At 47.1% G+C, this 24358-nt stretch overlaps 1 protein-coding gene across 1 annotated transcript in view; it reads left to right on the top strand.

The window, feature by feature from the left end:
* The window catches only part of OBSCN (obscurin, cytoskeletal calmodulin and titin-interacting RhoGEF), a 297141-nt gene that overhangs the window by 40303 nt on the left and 232480 nt on the right, over positions 1–24358 (top strand). The gene's annotated exons all lie outside the window — the stretch shown is intronic.

Raw genomic sequence — 24358 nt, 5'->3', positions numbered from 1 at the left:
GATTTTGGGGCTTTTCTTTCCCTCTGCTATTTCTGTCTCTTCGTGCCTGCTGAGCGGGCGGTCTCTCTCTGGTGCGATGTCAGAGCTGTGCTGTGTGCACTGAACCAATCAGATGTATCCTCTTGCTGTTCCATCTTACAGCATGCAGTCTCACAGAGAGAATAAAGCTTCAGCTGCATCCCCCTCCTCACCCTTCCCCTCTCACAGCATGCAGTCTCATAAACCCAGAGAGAATCTTAACCTACATCCCCCTCCTCACCCTTCCCCTCTCACAGCATGCAGTCTCATAAACCTAGAGAGAATCTTAACCTACATCCCCCTCCTCACCCTTCCCCTTTTTACAGCATGCAGTCTCATAAACCCAGAGAGAATCTTAACCTACACCCCCCTCCTCACCCTTCCCCTCTCACAGCATGCAGTCTCATAAACCCAGAGAGAATCTTAAAGAGGCTCTGTCACCAGATTTTGCAGCCCCTATCTGCTATTGCAGCAGATAGGCGCTGCAATGTAGATTACAGTAACGTTTTTATTTTTAAAAAACGAGCATTTTTGGCCAAGTTATGACCATTTTTGTATTTATGCAAATGAGGCTTGCAAAAGTCCAAGTGGGTGTGTATTATGTGCGTACATCGGGGCGTTTTTAATACTTTTACTAGCTGGGCGTTCTGATGAGAAGTCGATGTAGCTACTTACCTGCAAACGCTGATGCTGCTGCAGAATCATCTGTAGCCTCTGGTGCCGATGTGTCCTCGCTCGTCTGACACGATGCAGGACCTGTGAGTGACGACACAGCATGATCTCTCGAGAACACGGCTGTGTCTGCACTGCCAGAAGAGAAGTGGATGATACTTCTCATCAGAAAGCCCAGCTAGTAAAAGTATTAAAAACGCCCCGATGTACGCACATAATACACGCCCAGTTGGACTTTTACTTTTAAACACACCCAGTTGGACTTTTGCAAGCTTCATTTGCATAAATACAAAAATGGTCATAACTTGGCCAAAAATGCTCGTTTTTTAAAAATAAAAACGTTACTGTAATCTACATTGCAGCGCCTATCTGCTGCAATAGCAGATAGGGGTTGCAAAATCTGGTGACAGAGCCTCTTTAACCTACATCCCCCTCCTCACCCTTCCCCTCTCACAGCATGCAGTCTCATAAACCCAGAGATAATCTTCATCTACACTCCCCTCCTCACCCTTCCCCTCTCACAGCAAGCAGTCTCATAAACGCAGAGATAATCTTTACCTACATCTTCCTCCTCACCCTTCCCCTCTCACAGCATGCAGTCTCATAAACCTAGAGAGAATCTTACCCTACATCCCCCTCCTCACCCTTCCCCCTCACATCAATAAATCTTACAGAGAAATAGAAGCTTCATCTGTATCCCACTCCCCCTCTCGTAGCATGCAGTTTCACAGACACAAAGAGAGAAGCTTCAGCTTCATCGCCCTCCTCCCCCTTATAACATGGAGTCTCACAGTCACAGAAATCTGCAGCTGCGTCCTGCTCCTCTCCTCACTACTATTTACTGTATGACTCTAGATAGAATGGGAGGTGGGAGGGTGGGGGGCAAGTGGAGAAACTGCAGGGATAAGGGGGCTACAGCCTATTACAAGGTGAAGACGAATGATCTTTTTAGGGTGGTCTTCTCTGCCAGTTAGGGGCATGTATGAGGGCATAAAGGTGTAGTAGACTGCATAGTTATCTGTACAGTGGCCATATACCCCACAGTATTATTTGAGGACACTTTAACCCATTAAAAACATGGCTATTTTTTTCCCGTTTTTTTTTATTTCCGCAGTCTGAAAGGCATAACCTTTTTATTTTTCATGTAAGGGCTTGTTTTTTTGTGGGACAATAAATATTGTTTAATGGCACCATTTTGGGGTACATATTGTAATGACGGGGGTGGGGAGACAGACATATGAGCCCTAATCTACCCGCCACTCAGTCCCTGCCTACTCGCACGGCCCATCCTAGGCGACGGGGTACAACTGGGCGACGGTCCTTACGCTCAATAGGTGCACGACAGACAAACAGACAAGGGTACACAGAAGCTAAGGGAAATGGGGCAGTTGCCCACGGCAACACAGTGAGCAACAAGAGTGATGAACGAGCCGAGTCAAACCAGGAGTGTACGAGGTACCAAACGCAGAGCAGGAGCAGCAGAGCCAGGAAACAGGAAAGAATCACAGGCAGAGACAAGCAGGAAATGAAGGTATAAATAGACCGAGGGCAGGAGCTAGAACCGTCTGGCCAGGCTGTGATAGGTTCTCCCACTCCTCAGCCTACCAGCCTGAGTGGTAGCAGATCGAGTCACTCTATCAGACCTAGGAGCAGGTGCAGACTGAGTAACCACGGGCGTCGACACAGAAGCTGTGTCTGGCAGATCCTTTACACAGATAATGAATTGTTGTATAACTTGTATTACATTCTCTGAGGGGGGATTCCGCCACTGATATCAAACGTTTATAGTTTTTTAAGGTTTTTCTACTTTTGCCCAATTAAAATCCTTCATTTTGAAAATAGTTTTTTTTTGTGTTGCTGCGTTCAAAGACCATTAACATTTTTATTTTTCCATCACATGAGCTTTATGAGGACTTGTTTTTTGTGGGACGAGTTGTAGTTTTCATTGGTATCATTTCGGGGTATCAAGTATTTTTTGATCACTTTTTATTCTGTACTTTGGGAGACGGGATGTTAAAAAAAACAGCAATTCTGGCATTGTTTTCCCGTAGTGTAGCAGGCGAGCTGCGCAGATTCCGTAAGTCACGACCATATAACCTTTTTGATGGTCGGAATTCACCTCATTCAGCCGCAACACAGAGCGGTAGAACGGGGTTTAGGGGGCCCGTTCTGGTGATAGGTGCCGGTCCTAGAGGTGGGACCCGCATCTGACATTTATGACATCCTGGGGATCCTGAGGATCGGTAATAAATGTTCTTCATGGGAAAAGCCCTTGTAGTCCAGTTATGTCGGAGTGTTATGTAAGGAAGGAATTAACTCTCCTGATGTTAAGGATCTGCCAGGCACAGCTTCTGTATCCACGCCCATAGGTAATCAGTCTGCACCTGCTTCTATGTCTGTGAGACTGATTCCATCTTCCACCACTCAGGATGGCAGGCTTAGGAGTGGGAGAGCCTATAATAGCCTGGCCAGACAGAGCTAGCTCCCGCCCCCTGTCTATTTATACCTGCCTTTCCTGTTCCTCCTTGCTTGTGATTCTTCTCTGTTGGTTTCCTGGCCCTGCTGCAGCTTCTTAAACTACTTGTCCCTGCTTCGTATTGACCCTGGCTTACTGACTACTCTTCTGCTCTGCGTTTGGTACCTAGTACACTCCTGCTTTGATTCGGCTCGTTTACTACTCTTGTTGCTCGCGGTGTTGCCGTGGGCAACTGCCCCGTTTCCCTTTGTTCTGTGTTTCCTTGTCTGGTTGTCTGTCGTGCACTTACTGAGTGTAGGGACCGTCGCTCAGTTGTACCCCGTCGCCTAGGGCGGATCGTTGCAAGTAGGTAGGGACTGAGTGGCGGGTAGATTAGGGCTCACTTGTCTGTTTCCCTATCCCTGTCATTACATAATCACAAGCCCATATACCTACTCTACCCTGGTCCCTCACACCACTATGGACCCCCTTGAGACCCTGGTTCAGCAAATGCAGGGTCTCTCCCTACAGGTCCAGGCCCTGGCTCAGAGGGTCAACCAGCCTGATGCTACCATGGTAGTACCCCTCACCTCACCTCTTGAACCCCACCTCAAGTTGCCTGACCGGTTCTCAGGGGACCGGAAGACTTTTCTCTCCTTTCGGGAGAGTTGTAGGCTCTATTTTCGTTTAAAGCCCCACTCCTCAGGTTCTGAGAGCCAGCGGGTGGGTATAATTATGTCCCGGCTCCAGGAAGGGCCCCAAGAGTGGGCCTTCTCCTTGGCTCCTGACGCCCCTGAACTTTCCTCCGTTGATCTTTTATTTTCTGCTCTCGGACTCATTTATGACGAGACTGACAGGACTGCCTTTGCCGAGAGTCAGCTGGTGACCTTACGTCAGGGTAAGAGACCTGTTGAGGAGTATTGCTCTGACTTTAGGAAGTGGTGCGTAGCTTCTCGGTGGAATGACCCTGCCTTAAGGTGCCAGTTTAGGTTGGGTCTGTCGAACGCCCTGAAAGACCTGCTAGTTAGCTATCCCTCTTCTGACTCCCTAGACCAGGTTATGGCTTTAGCGGTACGACTTGACCGACGTCTCAGGGAACGACAACATGAACGTTTATGTGTTTTCTCCTCTGACTCCACCATGATGCCTCCCGAGGTTCCGTTGCTTCATTCTTCCACGGAAGACTCGGATGTACCTATGCAACTCGGGGCCTCCGTGTCCCCCCAACAACATAGAGAGTTCCGCAGGAAGAATGGTCTCTGCTTCTATTGTGGGGATGACAAGCATCAAGTGAACACCTGTCCTAGGCGTAAGAATAAGCAGCCGGAAAACTTCCGCGCCTAAGTGATCATCGGGGAGGTCACTTGGGCGCACAGGTATTTCCCGTAAATATGAAACTTAATAAAATCTTGCTTCCCTTTCAGGTCTCTTTTGGTGGTAGGTCTGCTACCGGCAGTGCCTTCGTGGATTCAGGGTCTTCTGCTAATATCATGTCTGTGGAATTTGCTATGTCCCTTGCTATGCCTCTTATTGATTTGCCTAAACCTGTCCCGGTAGTGGGTATCGACTCCACTCGTCTTGCTAATGGTTATTTTACACAGCATACCCCTGTTTTTGAACTCCTTGTTGGCTCCATGCATTTGGAGCAATGCTCTGTACTGTTGATGCAGGGATTATCGTCCGATTTGGTTTTAGGCCTTCCCTGGTTGCAGTTGCATAATCCCACGTTTGACTGGAATACTGGGGAGCTTACCAAATGGGGTAATGAATGTTGTACGTCATGTTTTTCTGTTAATTCTATTTCTCCCCCTGAGGAGGTGAACACGCTACCTGAGTTTGTTCAGGACTTCGCTGATGTTTTCTCTAAGGAGGCCTCCGAAGTGTTACCTCCTCATAGAGTTACAAAAAGAAAGGCTGCCTGCAAGCAGCTAAGCCCAATTTCCCAACTACCAATGTTAGTAAAATAATAAATAATCTTTATTAGGCTACGTATAGCCAGACAGACCACATAGATTGAGTTAAAATTGTCACTACCTAAGAACCGGACATAGGTGTAAGTTACCTGTGTGATTACAGGTCTATTTAGCAATGGACTGAGGAGCACTATTCCATTCCCTAGTCAGTTAAATTGTTAGATAACTACTCGATAACACAGTGGGTCCGGTCAATGGTAGGTGTTAAAATCCTAACAGCCCCCCCGACATGTTTCGCTACTAAGTAGCGTCCTCAGGGGTACACGGGGCTAATGGCGGCGCGGCAGGAAAGAAATCCTGATAAGGATATGTCAGATGACGTATCTGGAGGTGTGTGGGGCAAACAGCCAATTGTAATGAGAGAGACGCACCAGCATCTCAGCTGGAAACGACCGACGAATGATCATTGAGGTAAGATGCACCAATAGGAAACAGGAAGCGGCGCTTGCGTATAGTGATAGACAGAAGACTTAGTGCAGTGAACGTCTCACGAACCGTGACTGTCCAGGTAAGCTTTACGGCGCATGCGCCGATGCTAAAGTTTCAACTCCGGCAGATATATTCTATCTCAAGTTATAAGTCAGACAAACCAGATCTATCAGCGTCGATCTGACAGTTGCCGGCATGTATATATTAGTAAGGGGTACGAACTGAAAAAAGAACCAGGAATAAACAAGCCGATGGCAATATAAGGTGCAATGGTATTCAGACAGTAAAAATGAATCAATATCCATTGACACTGGTGAGGAGTGAGATACTCCAAATACATATAATAATAAGCCAATTTTTTAGAAGGACCCAATATACCTATTATAACCTGAACTAAAAATACATAAGTGAATTTACCGGCAAGGGCGCTGAGTATTAGATCAAAAAATACTGTATCAAATCAGGTCTGCATATAAAGAGGTTGTATAGCAAGCCTGGATATTAGGATCATGGATAAAGCAAGGCGTGGACATGTTACTAAATAGCTACACTAGGATTAAAAGGAGCCGCTTCCTATGTTAGATATGGTAAGTATTGGATAGCAAAATGATCATATATTCAGGGAACTAGTCTCGAACTATTGCACCACTCACTACACCCCCCGATAAAGAAAAAGAAAAAATGTTCATCTGCCAGACAGTTGGAGTCCAGGGACAGATATATCCTGTCGGTGACAGCGGCCGCTGCCACTATGTGGTCAAGGTCATAGTTTTATTAGGAACAGATATCTAGACCATATTATTTGATGTATATGGTCGTTATTGGAAAGATCATGACATATATATCAATTAATCGGTATGTAACAAGCATGCAAACATATATTAGTGGTTATACATATGTAGATATCTCCAAACTATTAGTTATAAAGATGGAGATAAAGCAAAGAACAAATCATCAGTGTATTACTGTAGAATTAAAGAAAAGCACTGAAGGTAAATCCCTCGTTCAGACCTGAGGGGGACATGGTGTTGAGTCGATGAATCCACCGCGCCTCTTCTTGCAAGAGTCTGCGGTCTAGATTGCCCGCTCTAGGACCCATTTTGATTTGGGTGATACCCCAAAATTTAAGCAGCTTAGGGTTACCCCCATGAAATTTAAAGACGTGTCTTGAGAGAGTTGTGTCTTCATTACAATTAATGGTGCTTAGATGTTTAGATACACGTCTCCTCAATTCCTGGATAGTTTTACCTACATATAGCTTAGGACAGGGACATTTGGCAATGTAAATAACCCCTCTACTCTGACAATTCAGAAATTGTTCAATTTGATACAGTTTGCCATCGGTGGGATTAATAAAGTTCTTAACAGTCGGCATCAAGGGGCAGAAAGAACATCTGCCACATGGATGGAATCCCTTTAGTGATGATCTAAGCCAAGTGGATGGAGTATTAGATTGTCTAGAATAATGACTATGCACTAAGAAATCCCGTAAGTTCCTACCCCTACGGTAGGTGATACTTGGATTAACCGTAATGGCATCCTTTAGATCGGGATCAGCAAGGAGAATGGCCCAGTGTTTTTGTAAAATTTGGGCAACCTGGGGAGAACAGGCATCATATGTGCCTATACACCGAATGGCACAAGATGAACCTGTTTTTGTGGATTTATTTCCCTTATTCGATAGTAGGTCGCTTCTCTCAGAAGCCCTTGCCCTGGCATAGGCCCGATGTAACCATTTTTTTGTGTAGCCGCGTGCTCTGAACTTGTTAAAGAGTCCATCGCACTCGACTTGAAAGGATAAATCGTTAGAGCAGTTACGTTTAGCTCTCAAATACTGGCCTATGGGTATCCCTTTCTTAAGGGCTGGGGGATGATGGCTTTCCCAGTGTAAAAGGCTGTTAGTAGCGGTTGCTTTGCGATAAATGTCCGTTTGGACACCACCACCAGGATCCAGAGAGATCTTGAGATCAAGAAAATTGATGGTATGGTCATGGATTTCATACGTGAATCTCATGCCAGTAGAGTTGGCATTGAGCATAGACATGAAGTCATTGAAAGTGTTGACATCCCCATCCTAGAGGATGAGAATGTCATCAATATATCTTCCCCAGAAGGAAATGTGCGAAGTGAAATGGAGAAAATTGTCAGAGAAAACTATAGTGTCTTTCCACCACCCCAAAAATAGATTCGCATAAGTGGGTGCACATACTGTGCCCTTGGCCATGCCTTTAATTTGGTGATAATATTTATTATCAAAAGTAAAATAGTTGTGGGTAAGTAAAAAACGTAGAAGTGACAGAACAAAATCATTGTGTCATTGGAATTGAGTGCCTTTAGTGCTTAAAAAGTGTTTAACGGCAGTGATTCCTACATCGTGCTGAATATTGGTATATAATGACTCCACGTCTATGCTCGCTATCATAGTAGTAGAAGTAACATTGATCTCGTGGATCCTGGTGACGGTGTCCTTGGTGTCTTTAAGATAAGAAGATAGAGAAGAAACGAAAGGTGTCAGTATCTCATTGACATAGAGACTAATACCCTGTGTCAGGCTGTCATTACCTGACACAATGGGTCTTCCAGGAAGAGGAGAGGTTGCTTTATGAACCTTTGGCAGCGCATAAAAGGTTGCCAAGGTAGGAGTGGAATTATAAAGACATTTAAACTCATCAGTGGTAATGAGACTTTCATTTTTGGCATCATTCAGAAGAATATATAGTTCAGACAGGTAATTCATAGTGGGGTTACCTCCTAGAGTGACATACGTGGCATTGTCATCTAGTAACCTATGAACCATGCTGACATAGTCAGCCTGGTCCATAATCACTATGTTACCTCCCTTATCAGAGGGTTTGAGGACCAGACTGTCATTTCTGTATAGATCATCCAATGCTAGTCTTTCATCATTGCTAAGATTGCCAAATGTGCTGGATCTATTGATTTTCAATCTCTTAAGGTCATTACACACCATCCTGACAAAGGTGTCGATGTGGCTATATTGTGAGAATGGAGGTGTGAGCTTAGACTTGGGACGTAAGGACGAAAGTGGTCCAACAGCATCTGTAACACCAAATTCGCTCTCATAGAGCAAACTCTCTAAATCTCTCAGGGTATTAGATTCTACATGGTCTTGGGATGTTCTCCCAGATATAGTACCCTTAAAGTACTTATGTAAGGCCAATTTACGTGCAAAAAGATTAATATCTTTTACCCATACAAATTCATCAAAGGATGGAGTTGGAGTGTATGACAGACCCTTTTTTAGCAAAGTTAGTTGATGAAAATTAAGTTGGCTGGAGGATAGATTTATTATCTGCATCTCGTCGTCCCTTGTTGCCTGTATGTTAGATGATTCACTGAAGTGATATATGAGTAAAATATAACATTTATTTATAACTCTCTAAAAACAGGGGTACAATCACCACCGTGAAAAAGCCCCACCGTGTGTATTAAAAACGTATTAAACAATAAATACCGAGTCCTGATTCAGTTGTGAACCGTCTATGACTAGGTATGTTATAAAAGATATCAATCTGGAATCAGCATTTAAACATGGGTATAACAGTAGTTTTGACCCTAAAACACACCAGAGTCCGTGATAACCGCACCAGATACTCCTAATGCTAAGGTATACAACAATGCCACTGTCCCCTATGCTAAGATTCCTACATTCAACCCGACCCTACGCGTTTCTATACTTATCATCAGGGGTCTGTAGCTTGGTCACTCTGGCCAGGGATGCCAGCGATATTTAGTTCAGCAGCAGGTATTCTACTGTACACCACGGAAGCATGCTCGCATAGATATCAGCGGCATGCCTCACTACGGGACTGAGAGTAACTATAACACCTAACTCCTCCCCCTGTCCTCGGCAGCGCTCTCCGAACCAGCCAATCACACTCACCCACCAAATTCGTGACGCCTGTCCATGTGACTCCCGGCCGGATGCTGGTGCGTCTCTCTCATTACAATTGGCTGTTTGCCCCACACACCTCCAGATACGTCATCTGACATATCCTTATCAGGATTTCTTTCCTGCCGCGCCGCCATTAGCCCCGTGTACCCCTGAGGACGCTACTTAGTAGTGAAACATGTCGGGGGGGCTGTTAGGATTTTAACACCTACCATTGACCGGACCCACTGTGTTATCGAGTAGTTATCTAACAATTTAACTGACTAGGGAATGGAATAGTGCTCCTCAGTCCATTGCTAAATAGACCTGTAATCACACAGGTAACTTACACCTATGTCCGGTTCTTAGGTAGTGACAATTTTAACTCAATCTATGTGGTCTGTCTGGCTATACGTAGCCCAATAAAGATTATTTATTATTTTACTAACATTGGTAGTTGGGAAATTGGGCTTGGCTGCTTGCAGGCAGCCTGTAACGGCAGGGGGTAAGGAGACGGACAAGTGAGCCCTAATCTACCCGCCACTCTGTCCCTGCCTACTTGCAACGACCCGCCCTAGGCGACGGGGTACAACTGGGCGGCGGTCCCTGCGCTCAGTAAGTGCACGACAAACACGACAAACATACAAGGAACACAAGCAAGGAAAAGGGGCCGTTGCCCACGGCAACACCGTGAGCAACCAGAGTGGTGAACGAGCCGAGTCAAGCCAGGAGTGTGCGAGGTACAAAACGAAAAGCAGAAGAGTAGTCGGTAAGCCAGGGTCGGTATGGAGCAGGATCAAAAATAGCAGGAGCTGTAGCTGGGCCAGGAACCACAAGGAAGGAAACCAAAGCAATAACAAGCACCGAGGGACAGGAAGTGCAGGCTTAAATAGACCGAGGGCGGGAGCTAGCTGAGTCTGGCCAGGTTACGATAGGCTCTCCCACTCCTAAGCCTGCCAGCCTGAATGGTGGAAGCAGGAGTCAGTCTCAGGGATGTATTCTCAGGTGCTGACTGATAAGTTCTGGGAGTTAACCCCGCAGTGCCTGGCAGATCCTTTACAGTACCCCCCCTTTTATGAGGGGCCACCGGACCCTTTCTAAGTGGACCTGGCTTACTGGGGAAACGCAGGTGGAACCTCCTGACCAATACCCCAGCGTGAACATCCCGGGCGGGTACCCAAGTCCTCTCCTCGGGCCCGTATCCTCTCCAATGGACCAGGTACTGGAGGGAGCCTTGGACCATCTTGCTGTCCACAATCCTGGCCACCTCGAATTCCACCCCCTCCGGGGTGAGGATGGGAACAGGAGGTCTCCTCGAGGGAGCCAAGGACGGGGAGCAGCGTTTGAGGAGGGAGGCATGAAACACGTCGTGTATCCGAAAAGACGGGGGTAACTCCAGCCGGAAGGAGACAGGATTGAGGACCTCAATGACCTTATACGGCCCAATAAACCGGGGAGCAAACTTCTTGGACGGAACCTTGAGACGCAAGTTCCTAGATGACAACCACACCAGATCCCCGACCATAAACAGGGGGTTAGCAGAACGTTTTTTATCAGCCTGAGTTTTTTGTACGCTCTGGGACACCTCTAGGTTTTTCTGAACCTGGGCCCAGACTGTGCACAGTTCCCGATGAACGACCTCTACCTCAGGATTGTTGGAACTACCAGGTGAAACGGAGGAGAACCGTGGATTAAACCCAAAATTACAAAAAAAAGGAGAGACCCCAGACGAGTTACTGACCCGGTTATTAAGGGAAAATTCGGCGAGGGGAATGAAAGAGACCCAATCAAATTGACAGTCAGAGACAAAACACCTTAAGTATTGTTCTAGGGACTGATTAGTCCTCTCCGTTTGGCCATTGGTTTCAGGATGGAAGGCAGAGGAGAAGGACAGATCAATCCCCAACTTCATACAGAAGGCTCTCCAAAACAATGAAACAAATTGTACCCCTCTGTCCGAAACAATATTGACAGGGACCCCATGGAGACGCAGGATGTGTTTGACAAACAAGGTAGCCAACGTTTTGGCGTTGGGTAGTTTCTTGAGGGGCACAAAGTGGCACATCTTACTGAAGCGGTCCACCACCACCCACACCACCGACTTGCCTTGGGATGGAGGCAAATCGGTGATAAAATCCATGGAGATATGTGTCCAAGGTCTCTGGGGAATGGGCAACGAACGCAGTAAGCCCGCTGGTCGGGACCTGGGAGTCTTGGACCTAGCACAAACCTCACAAGCGGCGACGTAGGCCTTAACGTCTTTAGGCAACCCAGGCCACCAATAATTTCTGGTAATGAGGTGTTTGGTACCCAGGATGCCTGGATGGCCAGATAGAGCGGAGTCATGATTTTCCCTAAGTACCCTTAGCCGGAATTGCAGGGGAACAAACAGCTTGTTCTCAGGAAGGTTCCCGGGAGCTGCACCTTGATCAGCAGCAATTTCAGAGACTAAATCAGAATCGATCGAGGAAATGATTATACCTGGAGGCAAAATACAAGCAGGATCTTCCTCCGAAGGAGGGCTGGCCATGAAGCTACGCGACAGTGCATCAGCCTTAATATTTTTAGACCCAGCCCTATAGGTAACCAAAAAATTGAATCTGGTAAAAAATAACGCCCATCGAGCTTGTCTCGGGTTTAGCCTCCGGGCAGATTCTAGGAACACCAGATTCTTGTGGTCGGTAAGGACCGTTACCTGGTGCCTAGCCCCCTCCAGGAAGTGGCGCCACTCTTCAAATGCCCATTTAATGGCTAAGAGTTCGCGGTTGCCAATATCATAGTTACTTTCAGTTGGCGAAAACTTCCTGGAGAAGTAGGCACAGGGGCGGAGATGGGTGAGGGACCTGGTACCCTGGGACAAGACAGCCCCCACTCCCACCTCAGATGCGTCAACTTCCACGATAAATGGCTCCATTTGGTTGGGCTGAACCAGCACCGGGGCCGAGACAAAGCACTTCTTAAGGACCTCAAAAGCCTGGACAGCCTCAGGAGGCCAGTGGAGGAGATCAGCACCTTTGCGAGTGAGGTCCGTAAGGGGCTTAGCGATGACCGAGAAGTTAGCAATAAATCTCCTGTAATAATTAGCAAATCCCAAAAAACACTGTAACGCCTTCAGGGAGGCAGGTTGGACCCATTCCGCCACAGCCTGAACCTTGGCGGGGTCCATGCGGAATTCATGAGGAGTGAGGATTTGACCCAAAAATGGAATCTCCTGTACCCCAAACACACATTTTTCGGTTTTGGCAAACAGTTTATTTTCCCGAAGGACCTGGAGCACCTTCCTGACATGCTCAATGTGGGAGGACCAGTCCTTGGAAAACACCAGTATGTCATCAAGGTACACTACCAGAAAAATCCCCAGGTAATTTCTCAAAATCTCATTTATGAAATTCTGGAAGACCGCAGGGGCATTACACAACCCAAAGGGCATGACGAGGTATTCGAAATGGCCTTCGGGCGTGTTAAACGCAGTCTTCCACTCATCCCCCTCTTTGATGCGAATAAGGTTATACGCCCCCCGTAGATCCAATTTAGAAAACCATTGGGCCCCCTGAACCTGATTAAAGAGATCAGGAATCAAAGGAAGGGGATACTGGTTCCTTACCGTGACCTTATTCAGGCTACGGTAGTCAATGCATGGCCTAAGACCACCATCCTTCTTCCCCACGAAGAAGAAGCCAGCACCTACCGGAGAAGAAGAGGGACGAATGTAACCCTTGGCCAGGGATTCCTGGATATACACTCTCATAGCTTCACGTTCGGGACAAGAAAGATTAAATATCCTACCCTTAGGAAGCTTAGCTCCTGGTACCAATTCGATAGCGCAATCGTATTCTCTATGAGGAGGTAACACTTCGGAGGCCTCCCTAGAGAAAACATCAGCGAAGTCCTGAACAAACTCGGGTAGCGTATTCGCCTCCTTAGGGGGAGAAATAGAATTAACAGAAAAACATGACGTACAACATTCATTACCCCATTTGGTTAGCTCCCCAGTATTCCAGTCAAACGTAGGATTATGCAACTGCAACCAGGGAAGACCTAGCACCAAATCGTACGATAATCCCTGCATCAACAGTACAGAGCATTGCTCCAAATGCATGGAGCCAACAAGGAGTTCAAAAACAGGGGTATGCTGTGTAAAATAACCATTAGCAAGAGGAGTGGCGTCGATACCCACTACCGGGACAGGTTTAGGCAAATCAATAAGAGGCATAGCAAGGGACATAGCAAATTCCACAGACATGATATTAGTAGAGGACCCTGAATCCACAAAAGCACTGCCGGTAGCAGACCTACCACCAAAAGAGACCTGAAAGGGAAGCAAGATCTTAGTACGTTTCATATTTACGGGAAATACCTGTGCGCCCAAGTGACCTCCCCGATGATCACTTAGACGCGGAAGTTCTCTGGCTGCAACCTTACGCTTAGGACAGTTGTTCACTTGATGCTTGTCGTCCCCACAGTAGAAGCAGAGACCATTCTTCCTGCGGAATTCTCTACGTTGTTGGGGGGACACGGAGGCCCCGAGTTGCATAGGTATCTCTGAATCTTTCGGGGAGGAACGAAGCAACGGAGCTTCGGGAGGCATCATGGGGGAGTCGGAGGAGAAAACACATAAACGTTCACGTTGTCGTTCCCTGAGACGTCGGTCAAGTCGTATCGCTAAAGCCATAACCTGGTCTAGGGAGTCACAAGAGGGATAGCTAACTAGCAGGTCTTTCAGGGCATTCGACAGACCCAACCTAAACTGGCACCTTAAGGCAGGGTCATTCCACCGAGAAGCTACGCACCACTTCCGAAAGTCAGAGCAATACTCCTCAACAGGTCTCTTACCCTGACTTAAGGTCACCAGCTGACTCTCGGCAAAGGCAGTCCTGTCAGTCTCGTCATAAATAAGTCCGAGAGCAGAAAAGAAACAATCAACGGAGGAAAGTTCAGGGGCGTCAGGAGCCAAGGAGAAGGCCCACTCTTGGGGCCCTTCCTGGAGCCGGGACATAATTATACCCACCCGCTGGCTCTCAGAACCTGAGGAATGAGGCTTTAAACGAAAGTAAAGCCTACAACTCTCCCGAAAGGAGAGAAAAGTCCTCCGGTCCCCTGAGAACCGGTCGGGCAACTTGAGGTGGGGTTCAAGAGGTGCGGTGCGGGGAACTACCAGGGTAGCATCAGGCTGGTTGACCCTCTGAGCCAGGGCCTGGACCTGTAGGGAGAGTCCCTGCATTTGCTGAGCCAGGGTCTCACGGGGATCCATAGTGGTGTCAGGGACCAGGGGTAGACTAGGTATGGGCTTGTTATTATGTAACGGCAGGGGGTAAGGAGACGGACAAGTGAGCCCTAATCTACCCGCCACTCTGTCCCTGCCTACTTGCAACGACCCGCCCTAGGCGACGGGGTACAACTGGGCGGCGGTCCCTGCGCTCAGTAAGTGCACGACAAACACGACAAACATACAAGGAACACAAGCAAGGAAAAGGGGCCGTTGCCCACGGCAACACCGTGAGCAACCAGAGTGGTGAACGAGCCGAGTCAAGCCAGGAGTGTGCGAGGTACAAAACGAAAAGCAGAAGAGTAGTCGGTAAGCCAGGGTCGGTATGGAGCAGGATCAAAAATAGCAGGAGCTGTAGCTGGGCCAGGAACCACAAGGAAGGAAACCAAAGCAATAACAAGCACCGAGGGACAGGAAGTGCAGGCTTAAATAGACCGAGGGCGGGAGCTAGCTGAGTCTGGCCAGGTTACGATAGGCTCTCCCACTCCTAAGCCTGCCAGCCTGAATGGTGGAAGCAGGAGTCAGTCTCAGGGATGTATTCTCAGGTGCTGACTGATAAGTTCTGGGAGTTAACCCCGCAGTGCCTGGCAGATCCTTTACACAGCCTTTCTTTTTGTAATTGTTGATTGTGCCCGCCAACTACCAGGGGTCCTTTCCATGTCCTTTTGTACCTCCTCATAGAGAATACGATTGCGCTATCGATTTGGTACCAGGAGCTAAGCTCCCTAAGGGTAGGATATTTAATCTTTCTTGTCCCGAACGTGAAGCCATGAGAGAGTATATCCAGGAATGCCTGGCCAAGGGTTACATTCGCCCCTCTACTTCTCCGGTGGGTGCTGGCTTCTTCTTCGTAGGGAAGAAGGATGGTGGTCTTAGGCCATGCATTGACTACCGTAACTTGAATACGGTCACTGTAAGGAACCAGTATCCCCTTCCTTTGATTCCTGATCTCTTTAATCAGGTTCAGGGGGCCCAATGGTTCTCTAAGTTTGATCTACGGGGTGCGTATAACCTTATCCGCATCAAAGAGGGGGATGAGTGGAAGACTGCGTTTAACACGCCCGAAGGTCATTTGGAATACCTCGTCATGCCCTTTGGGTTGTGTAATGCTCCCGCGGTCTTCCAGAATTTCATAAATTAGATTTTAAGAGATTACCTGGGGGTATTTCTTGTAGTGTATCTTGATGACATACTTGTGTTTTCCAAGGACTGGTCCTCCCACATTGAGCATGTCAGGAAGGTGCTCTAGGCCCTTCGGGAAAACAAACTGTTTGCGAAGACCGAAAAATGTGTGTTTGGGGTGCAGGAGATACAATTTTTGGGTCAAATCCTCACTCCTCATGAATTCTGCATGGACCCCGCCAAGGTCCAGGCTGTGACGGAATGGGTCCAACCTGCCTCCCTGAAGGCGTTACAGTGTTTCTTGGGGTTCGCTAATTATTACAGGAGATTTATTGCTAACTTCACGGTCATCGCTAAGCCTCTTACGGACCTCACTCGCAAAGGTGCTGATCTCCTCCACTGGCCTCCTGAGGCTGTCCAGGCTTTTGAGGTCCTTAAGAAGTGCTTTATCTCGGCCCCGGTGTTGGTTCAGCCCAAACAAATGGAGCCATTTATCGTGGAGGTTGACGCATCCGAGGTGGGAGTGGGGGCTATCTTGTCCCAGGGTACCAGGTCCGTCACCCATCTCCGTCCCTGTGCCTACTTCTCCAGGAAGTTTTCGCCCACTGAGAGTAACTATGATATTGGCAACCGTGAACTCTTAGCCATTAAATGGGCATTTGAAGAGTGGTGCCACTTCCTGGAGGGGGCTAGGCACCAGGTAACGGTCCTTACCGACCACAAGAATCTGGTTTTCCTAGAATCGGCCCGGAGGCTAAATCCGAGACAAGCTCGATGGGCGTTATTTTTTACCAGATTAAATTTTTTGGTTACCTATAGGGCTGGGTCTAAAAATATTAAGGCTGATGCACTGTCGCGTAGCTTCATGGCCAGCCCTCCTTCGGAGGAAGATCCTGCTTGTATTTTGCCTCCTGGTATAATCATTTCCTCTATTTATTCTGATTTAGTCTCTGAAATTGCGGCTGATCAAGGTTCAGCTCCCGGGAACCTTCCTGAGAACAAGCTGTTTGTTCCCCAGCAATTCCGGCTAAGGGTACTCAGGGAGAATCATGACTCTGCACTATCTGGTCAATCAAGGCATCCTGGGTACCAAGCACCTCATTGCCAGAAACTATTGGTGGCCTGGGTTGCCTAAAGACGTTAAGGCCTACGTCGCCGCTTGTGAGGTTTGTGCTAGGTCCACGACTCCCAGGTCCCGACCAGCGGGCTTACTACGTTCTTTGCCCATTCCCCAGAGACCTTGGACCCATATCTCCATGGATTTTATCACCGATTTGCCTCCATCTCAAGGCAAGTCGGTGGTGTGGGTTGTAGTAGACCGCTTCAGTAAGATGTGCCACTTTGTGCCCCTCAAAAAACTACCCAATGCTAAGACATTAGCTACCTTGTTTGTCAAACACATCCTGCGTCTCCATGGGGTCCCTGTCAATATTGTTTCTAACAGAGGGGTACAATTTGTTTAATTGTTTTGGAGAGCCTTCTGTAAAAAGTTGCAGATTGATCTGTCCTTCTCCTCTGCCTTCCATCCTGAAACTAATGGCCAAACAGAGGACTAATCAGTCTCTAGAACAATATTTAAGGTGTTTTATCTCTGACTGTCAATATGATTGGGTCTCATTCATTCCCCTCGCCGAATTTTCCCTTAATAACCGGGTCAGTAACTCGTCAGGGGTCTCCCCCTTTTTCTGTAATTTTGGGTTTAATCCACGGTTCTCTTCCGTTTCACCTGGTAGTTCCAACAATCCTGAGGTAGAGGTCGTTCATCGGGGACTGTGCACAGTTTGGGCCCAGGTTCAGAAGAACCTAGAGGCGTCCCAGAGCATACAAAAAACTCAGGCAGATAGAAGACGTTCTGCTAACCCCTTGTTTATGGTCGGGGATGTGGTGTGGCTATCGTCAAAGAACTTGCGCCTTAAAGTCCCGTCCAAGAAGTTTGCTCCCCGGTTTATAGGGCCGTACAAGGTCATTGAAGTCCTCAATCCTGTCTCCTTCCGACTGGAGTTGCCCCCATCTTTTCGAGTACACGACGTGTTTCATGCCTCCATCCTTAAACGCTGCTCCCCGTCCTTGGCTCCCTCGAGGAAACCTCCTGTCCCCGTTCTCACCCCTGAGGGGGTAGAATTCGAGGTGGCCAAGATTGTGGACAGCAGGATGGTCCAAGGCTCCCTCCAGTACCTGGTCCATTGGAGAGGATACGGACCTGAGGAGAGGACTTGGGTACCCGCCCGGGATGTTCACGCTTGGGTATTGGTCAGGAGGTTCCACCTTCGTTTCCCCAATAAACCAGGTCCCTCTAGAAAGGGTCCGGTGGCCCCTCATAAAAGGGGGGTACTGTTAAGGATCTGCCAGGCACAGCTTCTGTATCCACGCCCATAGGTAATCAGTCGGCACCTGGTTCTGTGTCTCTGAGACTGACTCCATCTACCACCACTCAGGATGGCAGGCTTAGGAGTGGGAGAGCCTATCACAGCCTGGCCAGACGGAGCTAGCTCCTGCCCTCTGTCTATTTATACCTGCCTTTCCTGTTCCTCCTTTGCTTGTGATTCTTCTCTGTTGGTTTCCTGGCCCTGCTGCAGCTTGTTGAACTACTTGTCCCTGCTTCGTATTGACCCTGGCTTACTGACTACTCTTCTGCTCTGCGTTTGGTACCTCGTGCACTCCTGCTTTGACTCGGCTTGTTCACTACTCTCCTGCTCTGCGTTTGGCACCTCGTACTCTCCTGGTTTGACTCGGCTCGTTTACTACTCTTGTTGCTCACGGTGTTGCCGTGGGCAACTGCCCCGTTTCCCTTTGTTCTGTGTTTCCTTGTCTGGTTGTCTGTCGTGCATTTACTGAGTGTAGGGACCGTCGCCCAGTTGTACCCCGTCGCCTAGGGCGGGTCGTTGCAAGTAGGCAGGGACTGAGTGGCGGGTAGATTAGGGCTCACTTGTCTGTTTCCTTATCCCTGTCATTACACCTGAATTGTAAAATGTTCAGCAGTCGTTCCATATTTATCAAATTGTTGGTTCAGAATCCATTTAGTTGTTTCGTATGATTGGATTTGGTTCGTTTCTCCAAACCATTCAAGAATTGTAGGAAGGTCTTCATCTTTTCAGCGTCTCGTTTGCATATATAAGGAGCTGGGATTAACATACTGATAAGTCTTGTCTACACCGCATTCCAAATTATTATGCACACCGCTGATTTTCCTAAATAGTCGATGCAAATGACAGTCAGTATAATCTTCCAGCATCAACCGTTGGAGTATAATGCAAATTTTATTGAACAAATCTCCTAATGAGAACAGATTTTCTTTGTTTCACATTATTCTGCACAACAGAGATCAGAACATTTTACAGGTTGTAAAGAGAAGTAAAATGGTCATTTGTTGAATTTGTAGCATCAGGAGGTCATATTTACAGAAATCAAAAGCTCTTTCAGTCAAAAAAAACACTTACCAGGCCAAGTTACATGTTAACATAGGACCCCTTCTCTGATATCACCTGCATAATTCTTGCATCCATTGAATTTGTGAGTATTTGGACAGTTTCTGCTTGAATATCTTTGTAGGATGTCAGAATCGCCTCCCAGAGCTTCTGTTTTGATGTGAACTGCCTCCCACCCTCATAGATATTTTACTTGAGGATTCTCCAAAGGTTCTCAATAGGGTTGAGGTCAGGGGAACATGGGGGCCACACCATGAATTTCTCTCCTTTTATGCTCATAGCAGCCAATGACACAGAGGTATTCTTTGCAGCATGAGATGGTGCATTGTCATGCATGAAGATAATTTTGCTACGGAAGGCACGGTTCTTCTTTTTGTACCACGTAAGAAAGGGGTCAGTCATAAACTCTACGTACTTCGCAGAGGTCATTTTCACACTGTCAGGGACCCTAAAGGGGCCTACCAGCTCTCTCCCCATGATTCCAGCCCAAAACATGACTCCGCCACCTCCTTGCTGATGTCGCAGCCTTTTTGGGACATGGTGGCCATTCACCAACAATCCACTACTCCATCCATCTGGACCATCCAGGGTTGCACGGCACTCATTAGTAAACAACACGGTTTGAAAATTAGTCTTCATGTATTTCTGAGCCCACTGCAACCGTTTCTGCTTGTGAGCATTGTTTAGGGGTGGCCGAATAATATCTTTATGCACAATTGCAAACCTCTGGAGGATCCTACACCTTGAGGTTCGCGGGATTCCAGAGGCACCAGCGGCTTCAAATACCTGTTTACTGCTTTGCAATGGCATTTTAGCAGCTGATCTCCTAATCCTATTAATTTGTCTGGCAGAAACCTTCCTCATTATGCCTTTATCTGAACGAACCCGTCTATGCTCTGAATCAGCCACAAATCTTTTCACAGTACGATGATCACGCTTAAGTTTTCTTGAAATATCCAATGTTTTCATACCTTGTCCCAGGTATTGCACTATTTCACGCTTTTCGGCAGCAGAGAGATCCTTTTTCTTTCCCATATTGCTTGAAACCTGCGGCTGCTTAATAATGTGGAACGTCATTCTTAAAGAGGCTCTGTCACCAGATTTTGCAACCCCTATCTGCTATTGCAGCAGATAGGCGCTGCAATGTAGATTACAGTAACGTTTTTATTTTAAAAAAACGAGCATTTTTGGCCAAGTTATGACCATTTTTGTAATTATGCAAATGAGGCTTGCAAAAGTCCAAGTGGGTGTGTTTAAAAGTAAAAGTCCAAGTGGGCGTGTATTAGGTGCGTACATCGGGGCGTGTTTAATACTTTTACTAGCTGGGCGCTGTGAAGAGAAGTAACATCCTCTTCTCTTCAGAACGCCCAGCTTGTGACAGTGCAGATCTGTGACGTCACTCACAGGTCCTGCATCGTGACGGCCACATCGGCACCAGAGGCTACAGTTGATTCTGCAGCAGCATCGGCGTTTGCAGGTAAGATCGACTTACCTGCAAACGCTGATGCTGCTGCAGAATCAACTGTAGCCTCTGGTGCCGATGTGGCCGTCACGATGCAGGACCTGTGAGTGACGTCACAGATCTGCACTGCCACAAGCTGGGCGTTCTGAAGAGAAGAGGATGTTACTTCTCTTCACAGCGCCCAGCTAGTAAAAGTATTAAAAACGCCCCGATGTACGCACCTAATACACGCCCACTTGGACTTTTACTTTTAAACACACCCACTTGGACTTGTGCAAGCCTCATTTGCATAATTACAAAAATGGTCATAACTTGGCCAAAAATGCTCGTTTTTTTAAAATAAAAACGTTACTGTAATCTACATTGCAGCGCCTATCTGCTGCAATAGCAGATAGGGGTTGCAAAATCTGGTGACAGAGCCTCTTTAAGTAGTTTTCCTTTGATTGGGCACACCTGGCAAACTAATTATCACAGGTGTCTGAGATTGATTACAATGATGCAAAGAACCCTAAGGGTATGTTCACACGTAGTCAACCAAAACGTCTGAAAATCCAGAGCTGTTTTCAAGGGAAAACAGACCCTGCTTTTCAGACGTTTTTTTACCAACTCACATTTTTCGCGGCGTTTTTCGTGCCGTTTTCGCGGCGTTTTTTACGTCCGTTTTTGGAGCTGTTTTCATTGGAGTCTATGAGAAAACAGCTCCAAAAACGTCTGAAAGAAGTGTCCTGCACTTCTTTTGACGAGGCTGTATTTTTACGAGTCGTCGTTTGACAGCTGTCAAACGACGACGCGTAAATAACAGGTCGTCTGCACAGTACGTCAGCAAACCCATTCAAATGAATGGGCAGATGTTTGCCGACGTATTGGAGCCGTATTTTCAGACGTAAAACGAGGCATAATACGCCTCATATACGTCTGAAATTTGGCCGTGTGAACATACCCTTAGACACAAGACCATCCATGAGTTTCATTGAAAAACGAATAATTAAATGTTTATGACACTTAAATCCAATGTGCATAATAATTTGGAACACAGTGTAAATGTAGTAGGAGCAGCTGGAGTGAAGGTCTTATTACACGGGTCAATGATCGGGCAATCGTTCTGTGTAATCAGTGTGATCAGCCGATAAACAGGCAAACGCTCGTTCATCCGCTGATCTGCTCTTTTATGGCGCATAAAAAATCATCATTGTCGGCAGCGGATCCTGGTGTATAATCCGGGAGACGCGCTGCCGACTTGAGGAAAATATATGAGGACGAGCGATCCCAGTAACGAGCGCCCGTCCCTATACATGTCCAATCATTGCTCCGTGTGAAAGGAGCAAATCAGAACCAATCAGCGATCTGTCTCCTTGATTGGCGCTCGTTTTCACCTCCCATATCGGGCCGTGTGATAGGGTTATTGATGATGTCCTTTCCCAAAACTGTTCTTATAATCGATTGGATATTTTGCCTAAACTAGCGGATTACTGAACCACTGAAGAAAGATGTAGCGTGGAGCCTTTGTCTTTATTACGTCTCCGGCGTGTAGAGGAGTAACTAGTGTCAACTGTATTCTGAATTTCTGCAGTTTTGTACCATCTTGTAGGGATTTTATAAGTAAGTTCTTGAATTCTTGTTGATATTGAAAATGAGTGAGAGGATTTAAGAACCAATCCAGAGTTCAGTGTGTGTTTGGTGTTGTGTAGTGGTATTAGAGTCTTATAAAGCTTAGAGTCCTATTACACGGACCGATACGGGTTGTGAAAACGAGCGCCGATCAATGAGACAGCTCGTTGATTGGGGCTCGTTCACAATGATTGGGCGTGAGCGCTCGTTACTCCAGCCGATCGTCCCCATACATTTCTATCATGTCGGCAGCACGATGTTTATACCTGGAGATGAGCTGCCGACAGCCATGATTTTTAATGCGGCATAAAAGAGCAGAGCGTTTACTCGGTCATCGTCTGATCGTTGCCCTGGTTACACATATAAACGCTCGTTGCCCGATCATTGGCCCGTGTAGTAGGGTCTTTACAGATCATGCCTCCATAGGGTTACTTTAGGGATAACATTTAGTCAATAGGTTGAACTGGTTGAGTTGAAAACATCTGTGGAAAAGGATCTTACAGACTCAGGGCGACCTTAGATTCTCGAGTCTTTAATAGTAGATACAAGATTCAGGTCTTGATTTATATCATTATTCACAATTAGCTGCTACTCCGGTAATGTGTCCAATTTTGCGTTATTGGAAAGTTTCCGTTTCAGAGATGATACAAAATATAAAATGGCGTGGATTCACATATCTTAGGTAGGACGTGTATTTTATGGATTCTGTGCCGAGTTCTTAGAGTAAATGTTTGTCAGGCAGCGTCCGACTGAATTATATTGGAATCTATTATGGGGAGTGACCGCACGTAGTTCTCACAGCTCTCGTGTAGCGCAGTTATCTCCTCCATGTCAGACCATAATTTACGTCTTGGGTAGAAATAACATTCTAGAAATGTCTGAAGGCGAATGGTGGATGGTGGATCGGGGATGGTGGATCGTGGATGGTGGATCGTGGATGGTGGATCGTGGATGGTGGATCGTGGATGGTGGATCGTGGATGGTGGATCGTGGATGGTGGATCGTGGATGGTGGATCGTGGATCGTGGATGGTGGATCGTGGATGGTGGATGGTGGATGGTGGATGGTGGATGGTGGATGGTGGATCGTGGATGGTGGATGGTGGATGTTGCCTCTACTTCTGGTAGTCTGATTCCTCCCAGTATCTTCCGCTTGGTCAACGTTATATATTTTATTCTGAAGCCTTTGGAGGCCACATACATTTAGATGTCAGTCTTTTAAGATTATTGAGGGACTGAGGGATATTTATTGGTAGGTCTGGAGGAGATAGAGAACTCTAGGCATGATTATCATTTTGATGGGATTGGTTTTATTGACGTTTATTGAGGTTTGTATTGAGGTCCAGTTGTCGAGGTCGTTCTCTATCTTTTCCAGTGCGGGTGTAAAATTAATATCTCACAAGTTTGTTAAATCTGAACTTACCTTTGTACCTAAGTAAAGGCCCTCTGAACGCTGGTTCTCGATCATTGCCCTGTGTAACCAGGGCAACGATCTGCCGATGAACGAGCAAACACTTATTAATCGGCTGATCTGCTCTATTATGCCGCGTTATAAATCATCGTTGTCGGCAGCAGATCTTGGTGTATAATCCGGGTGGTGTCGGGTGGCTGAGTCGTAGAACAGACGATTACACACAGACTCTTGTTTCAATTTGTTTACTGCAAACACGATAATGCAAGAATTCTTCTTTTACTGGGAGCAAGCTGAGCACAACTGAGGTGGGGGATGTCGATCCCGTTGGAGTCCCCCTGAGAGAGGGTGTGCCTGAACCCACGTCACCCGTCTGGGTTTGAGGTGCGTCACGGCTGAAGCTACCCGCTACTGCATAGAATACTCAAGGGTAGGTATCAGCAGAACTAACTGGACCTTCCGGCACTACTTTCACGGTCTCCTACTCCCGTCCTCAGCCGGCGGCCAATACTGAACAGGCACGCCTCGGAACGCAGCCAATCATTGGGCGTGCATGTGTCAAAGTATATACGTTATTTATCCATAAATGTGTCCTTCAGTTAGTCGTCACTCTGCCCCTATAGTAG

Source organism: Rhinoderma darwinii (assembly GCF_050947455.1).
Source record: "Rhinoderma darwinii isolate aRhiDar2 chromosome 5 unlocalized genomic scaffold, aRhiDar2.hap1 SUPER_5_unloc_2, whole genome shotgun sequence".
NCBI lineage: Eukaryota > Metazoa > Chordata > Amphibia > Anura > Rhinodermatidae > Rhinoderma > Rhinoderma darwinii.
Note: the sequence above shows the minus strand (reverse complement) of the source record. Positions and strands in the feature narration are given on the sequence as shown.